Source organism: Canis lupus, chromosome 34 (assembly GCF_048164855.1).
Source record: "Canis lupus baileyi chromosome 34, mCanLup2.hap1, whole genome shotgun sequence".
NCBI classification, from domain to species: Eukaryota; Metazoa; Chordata; class Mammalia; order Carnivora; family Canidae; genus Canis; species Canis lupus.
This window is the reverse complement of record NC_132871.1, coordinates 11,632,669-11,654,598: the sequence shown is the minus strand read 5'-3', so window position 1 is coordinate 11,654,598 and position 21,930 is coordinate 11,632,669. Positions and strand designations below refer to the sequence as shown.

Below are 21,930 nucleotides of genomic sequence, written 5' to 3'. Positions count from 1 at the left end.
TTCTGCTTCCTTGGTTGTTGTGTCTGAAGAATGAAGTAATCAGATATATGAGATAATGTTAAAGTGTTATTATATTTTTTGAAAGCACAGTTAGGTCTATTTTCTTGATTGTTGACAAGATCCAGAAAATAACACAATTTTGAACATGTGTGTATCTAAAGGTCAGGTGGAACAGATTCATTCCAATTAAGAGTTAGTGAAGTAGAATTTGTGAGGTAGAAGATGACAATTCTATCCATCAGTATTACCTAACATTGAAATGTAGTTGAAATTGAGTTGATTTCACGGTAGGCTTTCTAGAGGCAAAATGCTTACTGAAATTTCTATTCAGAAAAATATTTTTTTTGCAATTGAATGGATTTTATGGTGATGAAAAACAATAATTTTGTATTTCTGGTCTTTATTTCTTATTTGAAGATAGAAGTAGCATCTATTCTATAATAAAATAGACTTTTTCTTGCTATGAAAACAGTAATTTTATATATTTTTTTTAAGATGCAGGTAGTATCTTTTCTATAATAAAAGATATATTTTTGCATTTTTATTCAACTTGAAGAACAAGTATAAATCTTTAGAACTGACTTCTGAACCAAAATATTTTTTTAAATGAAAAGTTGTCAATTGTAGTAGTTAACAAGGATAAAATTGCAGGTGTCTTTATGTTCTAGCATATAAGCTTAGGTTGAGCATTCCACTGTCATGTCACTGCTGTTCTCTGTAACCTTGATAGATCGCCCCTATAAATATCTCTTGGGGTGAAAAGTAATTTAATCTGTGGATCTGTATATTACCTCCTCATGAACATCCTATCAATTGTGCCAGAGTGCTTTCATGATATGCACTCAACTGAAACCATCAAACCTATTTCACTGAGGATTGTTAGTTAGACCAGAATCTTTGGTCTCAACTCTGTCATTAAATTTTGCTAAAAGGTTGTTCACTTATGCATGGGGAAAAAAAGCTAAGTTCGTGATTTGGTTTTGAAAGACTCTACTTTATAGGCCTGGGTGACTCCTGGGAACTGGAGTATTCATTTGTTTTTATCTTGAGGTTGACCCAATTAGAACCCAGGTTACATTTCTATACAATCACCTAACTCTTATCACTTCCCAAATGATCTTAGAACTTGGTCAGGAGAACACAGCCCTCCCCAATTCTTGCACCAACCCAGTGGATAATGCTAAACTGGTCCCCACTTGGTTCTTTTTTCTCTCTTCTATTTCTTTACCAGGACACTTAGTTGAAAATTGTCTATAGCTTTCAGAAGATTTGGGTTCATTAAGAGGTGATCTGAATAGGGGATTGTGAAGCATAAATATGGATAGGCAATTCAAGACAACACGGTTAATAAAAAACTAGACAAGTTAGATAATTTTCTTAATGCCTTTTTATTAAATAGCTCTCAAAAGAGAGGCCTGCAGACCCTTTTGGAAGAGCTGAAGCCTCTTTTCTGCTAACTAGTGCATAATGGGGCCAATCATTTAACTTCTCTGATCTCAGTTACTTTGTCTGTAAAATAGGGATAATTGTATCTGCTCTGTCTCACGGGCTTTGGGATAAAATGTGATGATAAATGTGAAAATGCTTTTCAAAGTTTAAACAGCACTGTATACACAAATACTCAGAGAATTGCAAGTCGAATATATTTTTTCCAAATTGCAATGTATTTTTATGTGTTATGTTGAGATCTTATGGCCTAAAAAGTAATTGTTTTATTGGATGGTATGTGGGGTGTGTATTTACGTTGTACAGGATTTATATAGGAGAGGATAAAGTAGTTTGGGTAGCTACTAAATCTTCAGTATGTCTTTATTAAGTGTTCCGTTTCTGCTTATGAAAGCTGTTGGTGATCATTTGTATAAGTGATGTTATAAATTAATCTGTATAACTCTGGCAAATATTTATTTTAAATACAAAATAGTTCAATTTTCTGTGATGAAAATATGAATTAATTTAACCACAAAATATCGCTTAATCTTTAGTGAGAAAACTGGCTAGCTATAAACCAAAAAACTTGGTTTTATTACATGAATGTCTAACAATAAATTTCGCTTTACTGTAAAAGGCAAAATTGCGGAAATAGTGATACTACTCTCATTCTTAAGTTCTCTGTAAATCTGTTGTCTTTTACTACCAGCAGAGGGAGCCTGAGAATTAAATCGTGCCAAGATGGCTTTGTTAATTCTTTTGAATTTACACATTTAGCTCATAATAAAGAAATAAAAACCCATCACAGATTAATGGAAAGTCATCATGCTTGGATTCGGCTGTAGATTAGCATTCGATTCCAGACTGCCAATCATAATGAGCTTCAATAGACTAGGAATATCTATAATTTGCCTCCACTTACCCCATCAAAACGTTGCTGTAAACTTCCACAATCTAACAAAGTTAATAATATCCTAATGCACAATTTACTTCACAGGGCATCAGAAAGGATGTACTCCTCAAAATATAATTTTATCAAATACACAGCAACAGTATTATGAATTGTTCTCATTGACTACATTATTTTCACATGAGAATTGGAACACACACATATGATACAATCTGTCTTTCCTCCTTTAAGTGTGTTTCATTGTCTACATTTTTTTTAAAGATTTTATTTATTTATTCATAGAGACACAGAGAGAGAGAGAGAGGCAGAGACACAGGCAGAGGGAGAAGCAGGCTCCATGCAGGGAGCCCGATGTGGGATTCGATCCTGGGTCTCCAGGATCACTCCCTGGTCTGAAGATGGTGCTAAACTGCTGAGCTACCTGGGCTACTCTAAATTTTATTTTAAAAAGAGGAATAAAGTAATCTGAGTAGAAAATAATGATGAAATCCCAGCATTTATGATTCAACAAAAAGGTCTCTCATTGAAAAATAAAAGGTTTTCCAGACTTCAAGAAAAAAAAAAAAACATATCAGAGCACATTTTCATTGCTTTATTTCCCTTGATTAGATATGACAGTGCAATGCAATTGTGTATTTTTTGTACTTGTGACTAAAGAAACCTGTTGGAAATATGATATTACAGAGTGACTCTCATTATAATGATAATGCTTTATTTTATTTTATTTTTTTGCATGATAATGCTTTAATAGTGGTGTAACTACTATCAAAATTCCACCTTTCTTAGAATGAAGACATTTACAAGCATGGGTCTCTGCCTTCAAAGAGTTTATCTATTACAGCTGGAAATCCAATAATGATTGATTCCTTCTTGCTAAGGAAGTCACTTCAGCAAATGTTTATTGAGTAGTTATTATGAGCCAGCCACTGTGCACAATGCAGAGGTACAGATGTGAATAAGAAAGCATTGCTGCTCATAACCAAGAGGTCAGGGCTGACAAGCCAGCGACGACCTACAAGGTAAGGTGGTACATACAGTCATAAAGACAACACTCTGTTGGGCTTTAAGATTACTGAAGGCAGGGCAGCCCCTGTGGCCCAGAGGTTTAGCGCTGCCTTCAGCCCGGGGTGTGATCCTGGAGACCCGGGATCCCCTGCACCTAGCCTGCTTCTCCCTCTGCCTGTGTCTCTCTCTCTGTCTGTCATGAATAAATAAATAAAATAAAAAAAAAAAAGATTACGGAAGGCAGGTGGCATATCTCATATTTGTAACCTCAATTCCAAGCATAGTACTTTGCATACACTTAGTGCTCAGTAAATATGTAGTGAATTAGTTAACAACATATGGAGTGTGTTAGTAAAACATCTTCTTGGTAAATAAGTTCATGTTTCCCACTATTTCCCCTGCCCATTGCTCCAGTCCTCTTTTCCTTAGTTCTCACAGCCTGGGGAATAGCCATGCTTTCTTCAATACAGCATAGCAATTTTATACTATAATAATCGGTGCTTGATTCTTTGATATTCCCTGACTTTTTATTTGCTATTCTCTATTCTGCTGTGATATCTTAGAATCCATAAGATGTATATGAAATCAATAATCCCCCTAAAACCCACAATAAAGAGAAGTGATGGCCTTTCTGTTAAGTACCATTTATACATTATGTCACTTCAACCTTAATATAGCTGTCATTATTCCTATTTTCAGGAGGGGGCTCTTATGCACAGAAAAATAACTTGGATAGTAAATGGAGCTCATATTTGAATCTAGGACTCTGACATCAGACTTCCTGCACTGAATGACTACAATATAGGGTCTCTTTATTTAGGCTCCTTAGAGGCCATTTGAATTAGTAGTGGAAATACTTTCTTGAAAGAGATGGTCTACTTCCTCCAAGACTATTATAAATAAATTGTTTTTAATGTATAAGATATATTTGAGCTATAAGAAGTTATTTTATAAATACAGTAAGATATTTAGGTTATAGAAGCACCAATGAATCACAACTGGTAATTCTTTCTAAGCAAAAGGTTTCTTTTAAAACTGAAGAATGAAGAATTTGATTTTTATAACAGCCAAAACACCTTCAAATGTATCTTCAGATGCTCAACAGACCCCAAAAGACTCCCCAGAACTGGACCACGGTGCAGTCTGCTGTGGAATGCTTTGCTGCTTTGTTTTCCCAACTAGACTCATTAGCAGTGCCAGGTGGTAATAACTATCCAACTGATTCCTACTAGTAAAATAAAATCTGCCTAAGATCACTATGGACTCTTTCCCCCATTCTCTGCTTCATTTCTGACCTGATACGCTTTTGGAAAATAATTATGCATGGCAGGAAGTTGCCATACAACAGAGAAGGATTGTTGCATCCTGGGATTATATAGGATTTCAGATCAAATACTTTTTATTGTGAGAATAAATTGAAAAACATGGTTTTCATCAGTATAGCACAGTCAAATCTATTTCTTGCTTTTCTTCTTTCCTGTTCATTTCATCATTAAAGACTAAACAAAAGAAATTTTTATTAATTTAAGAGAATGTTAGCACTGGTGTTTAGCATTCAGTAACATAATGTAGATTCTAGAAACAAAACTAGCCCCAGGATCTGTTCAAGTAAGCTGGAATAAAGGAGTGTATCTTTTAAAGTTGTCTTTTTTTTCACCCATTATACATTGTTACTCAACAGGTAGAAATATGAAGCAGTAAAATAGTATTTAGTAAGCCATTCTCTTATCTAGGAGGCTTTTTTAGTCAGTTAAATTTTGTTTCTGCTTCATTTTTATTAAAAAGAGTAAGGTAACAAAGGGACATAAATGAGGATATGTTTTTAAAAGTAACCGCCTGCCACCTTCCAAAGAAGATAGCCAAATTCCTAGACCTGTGCTATTCCATACAGTAGCCACTAAGCCACACTTGGCTACTGAGCACTGGAAATGTGCCTAGTTCAAATGGAGATGTGAGGGACACCTGGGTGGCTCAGAGGCTGAGCATCTGCCTTTGTCTCAGGGCATGATCCCTGGTTCCAGGATTGAATCCTGCATCTGGCTCCTTGTGGGGAGCCTGCGTCTCTGCCTCTCTGTGTCTCTCATGAATAAATAAAATCTCAAAACAAAACAAAACAAAAACAAACCAGAAACAAAAACAAATGGAGATGTAAAGTGTAAAACACATGTTAGATTTCAGAAACTGAATGTGAATAAAGAAGAAAAAAAACCTTAGCAATAATTTTTAAATATATAGTTTGAAAAGATATATTTTGGATATATTGAGTTCAATAAAATATATTATTAAAATTAATTTCACTTATTACTTTTTTAAAGACTTATTTGAGAGAGAAAGAGAGAGAGCACGTGAGTGTGCAAGGGGAGAGGCAGAAGGAGAGGCAGAGAGAAACCCAAGCAGACTTGGTGCTCAGCACAGAACCCGAGGTGAGGTTCAATCTCATGTCTCTGAGATCATGACCTGAGCTGAAATCAAGAGTCAGATAGATGCTTAACGGACTACACCACCCACACTCCCCTGTTTATTACTTTTTAAAAAAATGTGTCTACTAGAAGATTTTAAATTACCTAATGAGTTGTATGATATTTTTATTGGACAACACTGTCCTAGGCTGTTATTTTGGGACATCATTACTCCTGAGAACCGACCATGAATAACAGTAAGATCTTCAATCATAGAGTTAAAACTTAATTCAAAGCTTTTTGAAAAGCAACTTGGAGATACATATTAAGAGACTTACATGTATCTTAACTCTCTTGGGCAGGAATTTATATTTCTGTGACCTATATTTCTGTGATGTAGCCCTATGATCTAGCAATTCCATTCCTAGGTATATACACTAAAGAATGAAAGCATAGGTACACGCAGAAATGTGTACACAAATGCTTATAGCAGCATTACTCACAGTAGCTCAAAGTGGAAACAACTCAATTGCCCATTAACTAAAGGAATGGATAAACAAAATGTGGTATATCCATATAATGGAATATTACTCAGCTATAAAAGGAAACATTATGCTAAGTAAAAGAAGACAGTTGTAAAAGACCACATAGTACATGATTCCATTCATATGGAATGTCCAGAACAGGGAAATCTGTACAGATAGAGAATAGAGTAGTGGTTGCCTAGGGCTGGTGAGAGGTGGGTGTTGGGTGAGGAGTAGGGAGGTGATAGCTAAACAGTATAGGATTTCTTTTGGGGGCAATAAAAATGCTCTAAAACTGGCTGTGGTAATGGTTGCACATATTTGTGAATATATGAAAAACAACTGTATCCTTTAAATGAGTGACTTCCAAGATATGTAAACTATACTAAAAAAAAGAGGTCAAAAAATTTATTCCTGGGAAATCAAGGTAAAGAAAACAATCCTAAATAAATTAGAAAATATCTTTTCTTTATATGGTTGTGTGCTGTTGCATTACATATAATAGTGAAAAATTAAAAACAACCCAAATGTCCAAATAGAGGGGTAGGTGGATAATTTATGGTATAGTCTTATCATGGAATACAGATATTAAAATGATGAGTGTAAGCAAATTCTTGTAAGAGTTTGCAGTAATATGAGAAAATTCTTGGTTTTTTGGTTAAGTGAAAAAAGACCCACTGTGATATATGTTAACAATTTGCATAATATCATAACAATAAAAATCCCTAGAAAAAAACTAGGAGGAAATACTGGCCCCAAAATCTTAGTAATATTTGGATTGGGGGGGGTATGTGAGAATTTTTCCTCTTTGAATTTTTTATAATTAACAATTTTTAAATTAAAATCCAATAAATCCTATCCTTAAGTCCACCTTTATGCTTTTTTTTTTAAATAAAGATTTTATTTATTTATTCATGGGAGACACAGGGGGGGGGGGCAGAGACACAGGCAGAGGGAGAAGCAGGCACCATGCAGGAAGCCTGACGTGGGACTTGATCCTGGGCCTCCAGGATCACGTCCTGGGTGGAAGGTGGCGCTAAACTGTTGAGCCACCCAGGCTGCCCACCTTTATGCTTTAATTGCCAGGAGAGGAGAATAGATCAATAGATTTTTATAAAATCCAAAAAAACAGAAGTTGGAACAAGGCATAATTTCTATTTGAAACATTCAATAAACCTTCAGTTAACCAAAACATTATCCTGTTAATTGAACACCACTGTCCTTGTTCCGTACCCACGAAGATAATTCACCATATTGAGGTGATAGTTAAATCAACTAAAAGGGTTAGCATGGTGGCATTGACTGGTATTTTATTCTGTTGATTGAGACCAGGAAACCCATTCTACCACCGCTTGGCTTCTCTGGAGTTTTCTTTTATTCCCGTGCCCAAATGAGGGAAGAAGAAAACCCCCTGCTCCTTTCCAAAGTGAACTTTTCTATGTATGTTCTCTCTGCTGCAAATTTGTCAAGTATTGCAACCATGTCCCCTCTTTTCTAAAGAAACCTTCCCTTGGCCTTGCTCTGGTTCCACTTTAGATTTTCATCTCTCTCCTCCTCATTACCCAAGGCCTCCATTTTCTTTCTCACTTGGCAGTGGGTGGTATTGCAAAGACCCTCTTTTACTAGAGCTCTCTGGAGTATTTATTCTCTGCTCTCAGCAAACCTCATGACCTATCTCCACAGTCTGCACTAGGATTCCAGCCTACTAGCATTCTCCCCTCCATTCAGACTGTTGCCTCTGTCCTCAGTATCTTGCCATCTACAGCCCATTCATGTTTTACCTAACCTTTAGACCCTGGTTACCAACTTCTTGCCAGAGATTCCTCAGATTCTAGTAGGCAAAAATAATGCTCACTTGGTCCTATGTGAGTGTAGGTCTGGGGCTGGATCTCATTCACCTTGTTTCTATCCAGCAGAAAGTTCTCAACATAGTAGACAATGCTTGATACACGCTCACAGCATGGGAGGGGCTGACGAGACAAGGAACATTGAGCTTTTCCATTGCCTTTTGGTGATGTTCAGATATTTTCCTAGCACGTGAGCATTTCTGACTATTCCTTTCTTTTTTATTTTTTTTTAAAAAATTCATTTATGATAGTCACACAGAGAGAGAGAGAGAGAGTCAGAGACATAGGCAGAGGGAGAAGCAGGCTCCATGCACCGGGAGCCCAACGTGGGATTCAATCCCGGGTCTCCAGGATCGCACCCTGGGCCAAAGGCAGGCGCCAAACCGCTGCGCCACCCAGGGATCCCATTTCTGACTATTCCTAAAGTAGACTTTTAGAGCTAAGAAAGAGCTGGTTTAAAGTTCTCATTTACAGCTGATGAACCCAAAGCCCAGTAGCACTGAAGCCACACTGTTGGTCTTCAACCAGAACCAGAACTAAATAAAACTCAGGCCGTCTGGCTCCCAAGTCAAGTCACTACTCACCTTTCCTTGCCTATCTTGTGCTTCTGTTGTCTAAAAGTTTCAGAGCTGACTTTTTGTATCCTCCTCTCAGAAGTTCCCCAAGAAACAAAACAACCTACTATGGGTGCTATTGCCCTCCCTACTCTGTGCACTCAAGATTTTAATTCGCAATGAATATTCCTTTTGTACCAGTTGGGTGACTAGCTGTCCAGATCTGCCCTGGACTGAGGGGTTTCCCAGTGGGTAGGACTTGCAGTACTGAAGGAAAGAGTCCCAGGCAAACCAAGACTATTGGCCACTCTACTATCAGGCATTCTACTAAACAATTTAATATGCCTTTTAAATGACAGCCCTGCGAATAGGCATTCTCATTCCCATTTTACAGATAAGGAAGACTGAGGATTAAAGAGGTTAAATGATTTGTCCAAGGATATGTAGTTTATAAATGTCAGAGTCAAGATTAAACCCCAGATTTGTTTAACTATAAGCTCATGATCTCTCCATGACTTTCCAATTGGAAGTGCTGGTGTTTTACAGCTGTTAAAATCTGTACAGGGAAAGATAATCCTGTGAAATACTTAGTTTAAAAATTGATTTATTATAGGCTAGTTTCATTGAGGGGTTGCTAATTTGCATGATTGACACATAAGGAGAAGAAAAGCAGCTGCTTAAAATGCATAAATTATTTGAAAGTGATAATGAGCCAGGTAAAATTTAAATTACACAGTCTCAATCCATTTAGTCCTCCCTTCCTGGAATGGGAGGTGGGGTGGATGGGAGACAAGCCTGACATTTATTTACATGTCTAGAAAAAAAATGAATCCAGTTAATTTTATTAAGGTACATTTGAATCAAAGACAGTACACTCCAGTCAAATTAGTATAGAGAAAAGTGAGGAGAAATATTAGTACTTTGGTAGTGGTTAGATTAGTAGTCTGTCAAATGAGATAGTTTGATGAATTAGAGCTTGGTTTTCTTTTCTCTAATTCCAAGATCAATTTATTAATTAATTCTTTTCTTTCTTCAGGAAAAAGCAGTAATTGTAGTTAAATACTACAATTTAAAAAATGAATGCCTGAATTTTATTATCATAAAAAGATAATATATTCAAGTGGTGAAGAGAAAAGCATAGAAAGGCTATTCGATGAAGAGTCTCCCAACCTCAAGTCACACCACACAGTTGTTTCCCCTCACACACCAATCACCGCTATTTATTTCCTGTGTGTTCCTTCAGAGCTAATTAATCACATGCAAGCAAATACTCATCCTCCTTCCACAAAAATGGTAGCATATTAAGGACATTATTCTGTATATGGATTTCCTTTTAAACACAATAACGCATCTAGGGATCTTTCTAAATCAGTAGATAGAAAGCTTCCTTATTCTGTTTTATGGCCACATAATATTCCACTCTATGAATATACCATATTTATTAAACTCATTCCCTGCTGATAATACATATACCACTTATATAACTTTTAATTTCTCAAATAATTATTCACATGTTTAAAATCATATATATGAATATATAAAAGCATCTTCTACTCATTCCTGTCTTTCATCCACCCCAGTACCCCCAACCCCCCACACACACCCAGATGAAAAATGTTATCAGTTTTAGATACAGCTTTCAGTTTCCTTATTTATAAAGAAGTAAATACATATGTATATCTTTAATTTTTCTCCTTTTACACATAAAAGATAGCCTCCTGTATACACTATGCAGGAGGATAGTGTTGTGCTTTGCGGGACAAAATACCTTGGAGAAGTTTTTGTATCAGTATATAGTGGGTGTCCTCATTTTTCATTTATCAGCCATGTAATCTCTTATGGTGGGGGTATGCTATATTGTATTGGTCCTCGATTAATTAATGGTCATCACGTACTATTTTTCCCATTCAAATGCCCTGTGGCTCAGTGTCCTCTGACTATTGTCCGGCACAGAGAAGTGCTGAAATGTTTCTTTCCTTAAGAATGTTTCTCATTAGGGGTTAAATATTAGCACTGAATTTTTTGATATTCTACACATGGCACAAACCTCTTACCTTAAGCACCATAAATAGTCTCTCTGAATATTATTGAAATGCTGTTGCTACCACAATGAGGAATTACAGAAAACGCGGCGGCAATGATTACATTACTCTTCCCTATTGATTGAGCTGTTGCGGCCGATCCCGCGAGCGGGTGTGCGGAGAATGCCTGAGAACAACTGACAATACCAGAGGAATTTGTTTTTAATCTTTCTTTCTTTTGGGTGTGGAGAGGGTGGAATGCGGAATGTGGAATTTGGAAGCCTCCGATGTTCATTGATCTTTAAAATACTCCCTGACTAGGATCCAAAATGATAATTTCCAATGATCCCTAATTACTTCAAGAGCCGGAGTTTTATGTGGCCAAATAACATGGAATATATACAAATCTTGTTTTAGATTTTAATGCAAACAGTTTGCATATCATATACAATACTCTAAAATCCTTCATATGTAAGAGATATTAGAAGCCTTTTATTTAAAGGGCTAAACCTAAATGATGTAAAGTGGCTTTGGCTATAAGATGGTTTAAATGGAAACGATCCAGTGATGGCTGGGTGGGGGGGTGGGAGGCAAGACAATTAGTCTACTTTTCTAAAATAGAGCCACATTTTGCAATAAAATAGGGCAGACTCTTGCTATTTCAGAGGGGATCTTTAATTCCAACGTATCTGTACAACAGTGTCTCCATCAGGCATAGCTTGGCAGCATTAAGTAAAAGGAAATAGCACTAGAATATAGTAATAATTCAGCTTTTGCATCAGGGTGGGTTTCTGGGATGTAAATTTTGTTACTCAAGGTATAATTCATAGATTTAAAATTTTAAAGAATGAGGATTTAGGCTTCAGAGATAGCATGACATTCTGGCATCTGATGGGTGAGGTGGCACAGTGGTTAAGAGCATGGGTACTCTTACTGTCTGCAGTAACATCCATAGCCCTGAAATTCATAGCCAAGATGGGTGTGCATTCTAGTTCCAAAGTTTTGTTAGCTCTTAATCAATTCCTAAGCCTCTGCTTCCCCATCCACCATGTGGGGGTGGATGTGACAAACTCCATGCCTGCATATTTCAAGCTCTTAACTAGTGGCAGCCTTTCATAGCTTAGTCACTATATCAAGGCACTTCTCCAAAGCTTTTCATTCTAACCTCTGATGTGCCTCATCTTTGGGGCAAGTTCTGATGTCACTCTGGGGTGTCAGATGAAGGTCTTGGGAAATGATCATGAAGGCCTGAGTGCTGGGTAGCCACATCTCTCTCTTCACCCCTTTGAACATCCCATGGCTGATTTTGTTAGGGATAGGCCAAAGGGGGGTAAAGTTTAGTAACCCCTTGAAAGCCTCCCCATCATGTGACTGCCATGCCAGGGCCCATTTGTCCTCCAGTTGCAGCCCTGCTGTTGGAATGTTACTTCGATTGGGTGAAGATCATACTGTGGGATAAAGAACATAAACTCAATACTATCTATTGAAACTCCTCTTCTGTATCTGGTCATATATATATATATATATTTTTTGTCATATATTTTTGAGCACCCAGCAGAAATGGTGAGAAACTAATGATCGGTATACAGCAATTTAAAAGGGTGCTTTTCACATCTAATTCCTACGTTCTAAAGTAGCTATATAGTAACCTGTCAAGCATTTTCTTATTTCTTTAATGCACATAATAAAGAATGGGAAAAAATAGGGTAATGAAATCAAAGCTGTATTTTGACTGGTTTGTATATGTATTATGAAGAATTCATAAGCTATCAAAATCATCTATGATACAGAAGAATCAAAACCGTATTTAAAGAGTATGCCCTTCAGAAAAGGTCAAAGAAAGCCAAGCCCATGGTTTAGAAATGGTAACAATGTACAGATTCAATGAGAAGTTTTAGGTCATGGCTGATTTTTAAAGATACCTGAAAAGCAAATAAAGTCTAAATAAACATCCAAAATAAACAACACATTAAGTGTATGTAGGTCTGAAATTTTTCTTGCATTTATAATCCTCGGTCTGCAGGAGAAGGGTCACATTTTTAGGCACTATTTATCTTAGGTAGGTATTAGGCATTTAATGAATAAATAAATTGATGAATAAATGAATCAATTAGTGAACTGGATAATGTCAGTGTCTAAAAAACTTCTGACAAATTACAACATTTATAATATTTTCAATGTGATAATAGCAAGATGCAGATCTACGTCTTGAATGTCAAATGTCTCATGGTTGAATGATAAATCTAAAAATAAGACAAAAGAATTCTTCAGTACTTAAGGAAAAAACCATAAATGTCATCCATAAATTTGCTGCCTTTATAAAAATGCAGACTTTTGATTAAATATGTAACAAAAGATATGTCTCATGACCATATTATGCACAATTAGTTAATAATTTGCAGTGAGGGGCAATGAGTTAATGTGTCATTAGTAATATTCAAACACAACAAAACCTAAGCTGGGATCCTAGAGTAGCTATATTTGAGGTCAAGGAATTATATTAATCCTTCCTCTAATTTTTTTTTTTTGCCATTTTCTTATTTTAGGAGCAAAAATAGAAACCAAAAAACTATATAGCGTATTTTTCAGTAGTGCAATTAGTTCATCTGCTTTATTATCTGGAGATCTTATAAAGTAATATTTTATTCTGAGTGATTCTTGCAAGCTATCTGAAATTGAACATTTTCTCTGCACCTGTAAAAATGTGTAACTGATGAAGCTGGCAGCATGATGATCGCTTTACAGAGAAGCATTTCCTTCATCATCTTCAAGGTCATTCAGATTTATGATCTAATCACCCATGGCTCTTTAACAGGATGCATTTGAATCTGATTAAAGAAAAAACAAATAGCAGTATAGATTTAATAATAAAATGTGCCTGAGCCTTTCACTTATGTACTTCTGTCAACATATTAGGAGTTAAAATTCACAATAAAAGAAGGGAGTTCCTGGGGATTTAATCTCAAATGTTTCAGCTTCTGAGTTGCTTCGGGAGTTCCTGCCTGTGTATTGGTGTGTGTGGATTGTGGAGGCATAGCTGTTTCCCCCCGTCTTGCTCTTTGGGGTTTAATTACTTCACCTCCATCCTAATTCAGGTAACTCATAAAGCTTAGCCTTTGTTGTAGGTCCAATAGCTGTCTTATGTCAGTAGCAAGTAAAATGTTCACAAAGTACCGGAATGCTGCAAGACGCTTTATAGTGGTGCAATAAAAGGTAAATTGAATTTACAAAGATGCATTGGTCACTGATTAAAAACTTACAAAGTTAATTGGAAACACTGTGGAGGTGTTACCACACAACTCGAGGTGTAATGGGTGGTTCTAATTCAGCCTGGAGGAGAGTTGCGGGTCCCATTATGGTCTCCCACAGTAAGATCCCCGGCGACATGCTCCAATTTAAGTAGCAAAGCAACACAGTAAAGATCTCAAATGTTTTTAATATGAGGTGAGTGTAAATTGACTCACATTTATTCTTGAAAATTAGCTAAAGGAAGAAAACCTTCCATGTTACAAACATGCTAAATGGGCTAATCACATGGCTTCCCCCAAGAAAACATATTGAAAGTTTTTTAAATTTTCTCTATCTGCAACTATTCTTATTTTTCTGATATTTACATTGGCAGCACCACTGCAAGAAGCAGATCAGTTTGGAAGGGAAAAATAAGACCAAAACGGCCAGCGATCTGAAGTTAGCAGAACCCTCCCTTGGGACCTTGGCGAATTATCTCCACATAATTCACTTAACCTTTGCCATTTGGGGACTTGGGAAACTGAATGTATTTCTAAACTCGAGGCTTTTAATTGCTGGTTTTAGTGTCACTGGTCCGGCTCAGTTGGAGAGATGATGATTGAAAAACAGTTCTAGGAGGCTTTTCACCTCTGGTGCGCATCCTGGATATAATTAAGTTGGTGGCCTGGGGTGGCCTTTACATTTCTGCAGACAGGAGCGAGCAGTTAAGCCCCAAGTGATGGGCCTTATGTGGACATTCTGTGTGTGCCTTGACTAGACTAGGTATATGTTAAGACATTAAAAGAAAAAAAAAAAAGACATTAAAAGAAAAAAAAAAACTGAGGTAACTAAACTGAGGAATTATCTTCAGTAAACTCATATCAAATAACTAGTACCAAATTACCGTAGTCATAGAATTTTTGGCCTGGAGTCTTAGAGATTCTATGTTTAAATGCAAATCTCATGTATTGAAGTTTATACATATTTTTATTTCCATATAATTTCCACTCTATACTTTCTAATACTCTAGTACTATTTACCAGAAGTGTTTTTGATGTTAGAGATGGTACTGACAATGGCATTTTCATATGTCTTCAATTTGTTACCTTCACTGGATGGGCAAAATTTTAAGTCTGCTGGATTCTTTTAGTCAACAAAGGGGAACATACAGCCACACAACTCTATTTCTTTTAAACTAGTGTTTAGTCAGTGCTTACTACGTGCTAAGCGCTCTTTGTATTTAACCCCATTTAATCCTCACAACAATGCCATAAAATAGGTGCTATCATTATCCCCATAGTACAGATGAGGAAACTGAGCTTCTATGATATTGGGAAACTTGCCCAGCTAAGCATCGGAGCCAGAATTCCAATCTTGTACCGTCGGATTAGAGAGGAAGTGCTCTCTGCTATATGGCCTCATTACTACTGACTCTGGAGGTCAGAGCCCTATTGTGTTTGTTTGTTGGTTTTTAAAAGATTTTATTTATTTATTTGAGAGAGAGAGAGAACGAAAGTGGGGAGGGGAGATAGTAGGGAGGAGCAGAGGGAGAGGGAAAAGCAGGGAGCCTGATGCAGGGCTTGATCCCAGGACCCTGGGATCTTGACCTGAGCTGAAAGCAGACACTTAGCCTTAGTGACTAAGCCACCCAAGTGCCTCAGAGCCCTATTGTTAATATGCAGAGATAACATATTTACTTGACCTTTGCTGGTTCCCTAGGATTGGGGACTGACTGACATTAGTAATGAATAGTACAAGCAAAAGTGGAGCTCATTTCTAAGAGTTAACGTGCTATAGTGGAAAGTGCACAGAATTTGGTATTTGAGTTCCAAACTTCCCCCATAGGCTTCCACTGACCTGGAGAAGGCAAATTCTTGAAACCTCAACTCCTTTATCCATAAGATGGGAATACACCTTATGGTGGCTGTGAGGATTAAATGGGACAACATGGGGAAAAATACTAGGTAAATAGCAAAATTCTATTTAAATATTAATTACAATTCTTCTTCATCTTCATATAATTTTCAGGATTTTCCCCAGAATCGCATAAAATAGTTGCACTCACGAACTGCTGGACAAACTTAAGTTCACTTGGAAGGAGCAATGAATATCACAGAATACCAATCCTAGGAGGACTCATTGGTACTTGCAGTTACCTACCTTGTTCAGAATATTCCTTAGGTATTAGGAATAGGTAATGTATGTAACTGTCAGGAAATTGTCTTCTTGAATGATTCGTATGCATTGTTCAAGGAATCAATCATTTTGCAACCACAGAAAAACTTGAAGATAGAGGAAGGTTTCAAGTTAAAAACTCTGAAAGTTTGCAGAATTTCATTAGACTCTTTGAAAAATCAGAAATTCATCATTTTGGAAGGGATTTTAGAAGAATGTTAATTATTTCCATTGTTTGGGGGTGTAAAAAGCAGCTCAGCCAGAGGTACCCAGGAAAGTGTCCCAATCAGCAGGCAGCTCCATTTACCCTTTAATTCCTTCCGCTATTGATTAAACTTCTTCTTTTTATCTTGTATCTGTGGCTTATTGGATTTTGTAAAGCCTTTGTTTATAAAATTGTCCTTTTATTGATGCTGCTTATTAAGTAAATATAGTGGCAACACAAATCCATTATTATATTTACAAGATATCAACAATTCACTGTCATCAACTCTTGGCACCCATCTCTAATGAGACACAAGCAGAATCTGAATGATTTCAATCCACAGATAAAGGAAACAAATTTTAGTTCTACTTCTTTTTCTCACTAAGCTTTTGGGGAAAGAGTCAAAATGTTGTAAAACAGCCAAAAGTCAAAGTGAAATTCACAGACTTAATGATCACTTCCCAAAATCTCTGTAGTTGAGAGACCAGCTACCCCATAAAGTTTAGATTACTATCATGCCATTCTTTTTATAATAAGGAAATCAAGGTTTTAAGAGACTTGTCTAAGATTGGTGAAAGCCAGTCAGAGAAGACCCTGGGATTTACATGACAAATCCTTTCACAGAAGGGCTCACAGGGATGTCTCTGCCACAAAGGATAATGACTCTCAATACAAGCAAATTTGTATTCTCATCTTTGAGTCCAAGGAATTAGCATCACCTTCCACAAACAATATCAAATTTATTTATAAATGTGTGTAAATATATATCAAAAATAATTCTATATTTTAAAAGCATTTACCTCAACAAATCCTTCTTTGGCAAGTAGAAATATATTAACTGAACTGTGGTTTGAGAGGAAAAGTTTGAACAACAAAAATACTCAGATAAATGAGAGGTAACTTTTCCTTGGTCTCTAAGTAGGGTATTTCCTCCGACCTTGGAGAGTAATCTCTAGTTTGACGGGCAGATCTACAAGATTTCAAGACTTGAATGAAACATGAATACTTCAAAATAACATTTAAATGGTTATACAGCCTCTTTTGACTAAAGATTTCAAAATATTTATGAAGAAATGAGCCTGCATGTTTTATTACAATTAGGAAGTATTGGTAATACACACCTATTATCCAAATTATACGATCTAACAAGCAGAGGAGCTGAGCCCCAGAAAACTTTTAAGTCCTATCTCTGAGGCAAGGATCTTCCTTCTCACTGGGCTCTATGGTACTGCACTTCCTGTTTACATAGTTAAAATTTTACGTAGCTAGCATGGAATCATCACTGAGTATAGAAATTAGAGTTTAGATACCAATAAAAATGATTAGCTGTGTAATTTCGACAGTCATATAACCTCTCTAGGCTTTACCCTGCTCATCTTTAAGGCATACATTTATAGGCGAGAGGATGGGGAAGGAAAGAAGGTACACCAACTCAGCATTTCCAAACTCTGTCCCAAGGAACACTAGTGTCCCATGCTGGGGCCCAAAGCTTGGGAAATGGTGGATGCCATGTTGGCAGCTTGAAATTGACCATGGTGAGAATTTACACCATGGAAACAGGTAAATGCTACAAATCAGGCCCCTCCCTTTCCCAAAAGTCGTTAAACATTTGCCGGCACATCACTAACGTTCATGGATACTCTTTGCATAAAGAGTTCTATAGTCAGATCAGTTTTGGAAACACAAGGTTTTACAAAGTTAAACAGTTCCTTTCTCTCTTTCTCTATCCTTCTATCCTGCCTCTTCTCCTTCCCTTCCTTCTTCTCACCCTCCCTCTTTCCTTTCCTTCCTTCATTCTCTTGCTCTGACAAGTAATGCGATTCTTCTTCTTTTTAAAGATTTTGTTTATTTATTCATGAGAGACACAGAGAGAGGCAGAGACATAGGCAGAGGGAGAAGCAGGCTCCCTGCAGGGAGCCCGATGTGGGACTGGATCCCAGGACCCGGGGATCATGACCTGAGACAAAGGCAGGTGCTCAACCATTGAGCCACCCAGGTGCCCCAATAATGTGATTCTTAAGGACACCAGCAAGGGATATACAGCACCTCGCATTATAAAACTTTATACCAGAGCTCTTCAGACATATCTCTTAATCCTTAAATGCCAGTCCTCTACCGGGACTGGATCAAATCTTTCCCTATTTCTTTCTTTTTTTAATTTTTTAATTTATGATAGTCACAGAGAGAGAGAGAGAGGCAGAGACACAGGCAGAGGGAGAAGCAGGCTCCATGCACCGGGAGCCCGACGTGGGATTCGATCCCCGGTCTCCAGGATCGCGCCCTGGGCCAAAGGCGCCAAACCACTGCGCCACCCAGGGATCTCTCTTTCCCTATTTCTCTTCTCTTTCTCCACTTCCTCTGAGATCTAGATCTTCACTTCTTTTTCAGTTAGCATGCCATATATTTTTATATAAGGTAATAAATATATAGAGAATAAAATATGAAAGCCCCACCCCCTTCCATCAGTAGGTTTTTTTTTTTTTTTTAAACAAAAGTCCGCCAGGCCTTTAATATGCTAACATGCTCTGTGAGCCTCCAGAGAGGACATTTCAAACTTTATTTGAATACAGAAACCATTTCCCTAAACACCTATTAACAAGTTGAAGTACATGAATTTTTTTTTGGAGGGAATTTTCAGAAATAATGAACTAATGGATTGCTAAAAAGCCTTCAAGCTGCAAAATTATACTAAGTGTATGATTTTAAAGATGGCTATTACTTCAGATGTAGAATGAATCACATGATGTGTAGAGGTCCTAGGTTTTGGATAAGCTTTTAAATAAGGACTAATGATTCTGTCGACTTACTTTGAGGATGGTAGAGAGTCACATTGTTTTCAGGTATCAAAATGTTCAGATTTCTTTTACACTTATCTCAAAAGAGGATAGGTATAAAAGATTTTGTAAAATTTCAAGAAATGTTATGTTGTTGCCCTAATCCAAAATGTCCTGGAAATGGACCATGTGTAGTGCCTTTTGAAGTAGAAAAATCAATGACAATTCTCAGAAAAAAGCTAAGCATATTTAAGCATATATGTACAGATATACACTGCTGTGGAGATAGATGGGTAGATGGATGGATAGATAAAAACATAAAGAAGTTTGGGACCAAATACTTCTATTTAAAATCTGGCTTTTACCTCTACAGATCCTGTTCACTAAGTTTATGTTATTTCTAGCATACATTTGCAAGTTCATGCCTAGTGCTTCAACAAGTGTTAAGGGATGTTATAAGACTCTAATTCCTTATGAAAAAAAATCTATCCAATTATCATTATGAAGTGTAATATAAATGCCTGGTCCAGTACCTTGCCTTGCCCATACAAAGTTCATGCTACTAGCGTTCTTGTTACATTGAATTAGTATATGGATTCGGATAATTGCTATTAAAGTAAGGTGAGATGTTAAAAGACCAAAGTGAAGCAAAAGACCAGGGGAGATGGCAACATGGATTAAAGGAATTACTGAACGTTTATTCCAGAACACAGGGATAAATCTTAAAGATTGCCTTCTTTAAACTCACCCTGTGTCTTATTGAAGAGAGCAATAAAAACTCCTGTCTGGTCTCAGTGTGTTAAAGCTACTGCTGAAAGGGTGTGAGACTGAAGGGATCCAGTGGTGAGCTGTAAGTGACACATGCATGAACCTGTTCACAATTAACCTTTTTCTCCCTCCCAGAATTCCGTGGGGACTTGGCCCACAGGAAGCTGGAGCTAGCTTTCTTCTCCTTTCAGTTTGGAGAAAATGCCTTTTGCAGAAAATACTGGCTGTTCACCGTAGTAGAGATCATGTGGAGAATAAGTTAATGTCCCATCACCATCCACAGGTTAGCTAAGTGTTGAAAGAAGTTGGTATGGATAAAGGCTGGGAAGATTTAACAGTGTAAACCCTGAATAATGTCAAAATGCAAGCAAACTGAACAGCAAAAATAGAGATATTACGAACAACTGCTGTGGGCAGCAAGGATAAGCTGGGGGGGACTATTTTTGAATATTCCTAAGGGGCAGATTAGAAATTGTTGCTTACTTGAAGGAAGACTATCCAGGAAATGCCTGTGATATAGCAATGGAAGGCTTTTTATTTTGGGCTTTCCCCCCCAAAGAACAGATACTCTCAGCTCAGGGGAAGTGACTCCTCTCCCATGAAAGTAGAGCTGCTTTTAGAAAGGGTAAATGCTGGAATGTGCTAAATTTATTCACTTAGTTTTTAAAAGATTTTATTTATTTATTCATGAGAGATACACAGAAAGAGAAGCAGAGACACAGGCAGAGGGAGAAGCAGGCTCCCCGTGTGGAGCCCGATGCAGGACTCGATCTCAGGACCCAGGATCACGACCTGAGCCAAAGGCAGAGGCTCAACCACTGAGCCACCCAGGAGTCCCATGGGCTGAATTTATGCTAGTAGATTGATATTATTCTTCAAAAACTCCAGGTAATTTTGTGAAAATATATGTATACCTAGTGTCCATCACACATTAGGCAAACAATACATATTTGTTGAGTAAATAGTGAACTAATGAATACATGAATACTTTTTTTTAAACATAGGTGGATAGAGAGGTCAGTGAGCAAATAGAAAAAAAGAGAGCTAGGTACCTTTATATATCCTGTACAAGTTGATACATTCAACTTTCTTTTTGGCAAATAAATATACTATTCTTCATGATAATTACATAGTTCCATATGCTTAACTAATACTTGTGATCTTACTGTATTCTTCCCTCTTTATGCTAAAACTCTTATTTCCACCAGTGATGGGAATTAGCTCTAGGACCATAAGGGTGTTGGGGAAATCTATCTTCAAAGGACAGTCCTCATGGCAGACCCAGGTTAATGTGAGGAGAAGGCCTCACCCACAAGAGTCTGTAAGCACTATCCTTACCTCCCCGTACCTCACTGACTGTCCAGTTACCCTCTCTCCTTCTCCAGGACCCAGCTCCTATTTGGAAACTTTGCTCTCATGTCTGACAACAGTGAGAGTGTGGTTCTCAAGCTCCTTTGCCCCATGCCATCCTCTTGACTGCACATTCTCCAGCAGGAGGACCAGGTCCATACTTAACCTCACTTTCAGCCTCAGATCCTAGAATGTCAGCTGTGGCTAAAAACCTAGCCCTTCTGTCCTTAGAGGGAAGATCAGACTTGGTTCTGTTTCCTCAAGGGGATTTAACTAGCTCATTTCTAAGGCTGTGTTCAAATATAACAGTCTTTGAATTTTGATATTTATGGTTCTAGGATTTAACTACCTTAGAAAGTAATAACCACGATTATAAAAGGCCCATTTCAAAAGTCTGGCCTCTGTTTCATTAGGCAGGTGGATGGAAGTTGCAGAAAAGCTGTAGGGTACCCCTGAAGAGACTATTGAGGCCACAGCAGGCACAGCGTGCATGTGTAGGTGACTACACCCCACGGCTTCCCAGAGAGAATGCATACGTACAGCTATTCCTAGAGGTGCATGTGTGTGTGGGGTGGCGGGGAGTGGGGTGTCAAGGCCCATCTGCCACCCGGTCCAATCATTGAGAAGATTATCATGTTCCCTCGTCCCCTGAATCTGGCATATATTCCAAAATTTAAACATTTCTTCACCATGAGACTAAAAATTTATACAATTTTTTTCTAAAGATCTTATTTATCTGAGA

The 21,930-nt window shown here is 37.4% G+C and overlaps 1 long non-coding RNA gene across 1 annotated transcript in view; it reads right to left on the bottom strand.

Moving 5' to 3' along the window:
- LOC140624264 (uncharacterized) overlaps positions 1–11,198 on the bottom strand; it is a 36,789-nt gene extending 25,591 nt beyond the window's left edge. Inside the window, exon 1 of the long non-coding RNA XR_012023754.1 lies at positions 10,722–11,198. This is a non-coding gene — a long non-coding RNA (uncharacterized lncRNA). The remainder of the gene's footprint in view (positions 1–10,721) is intronic.
- Between the last annotated feature and the right edge of the window lie 10,732 nt (positions 11,199–21,930).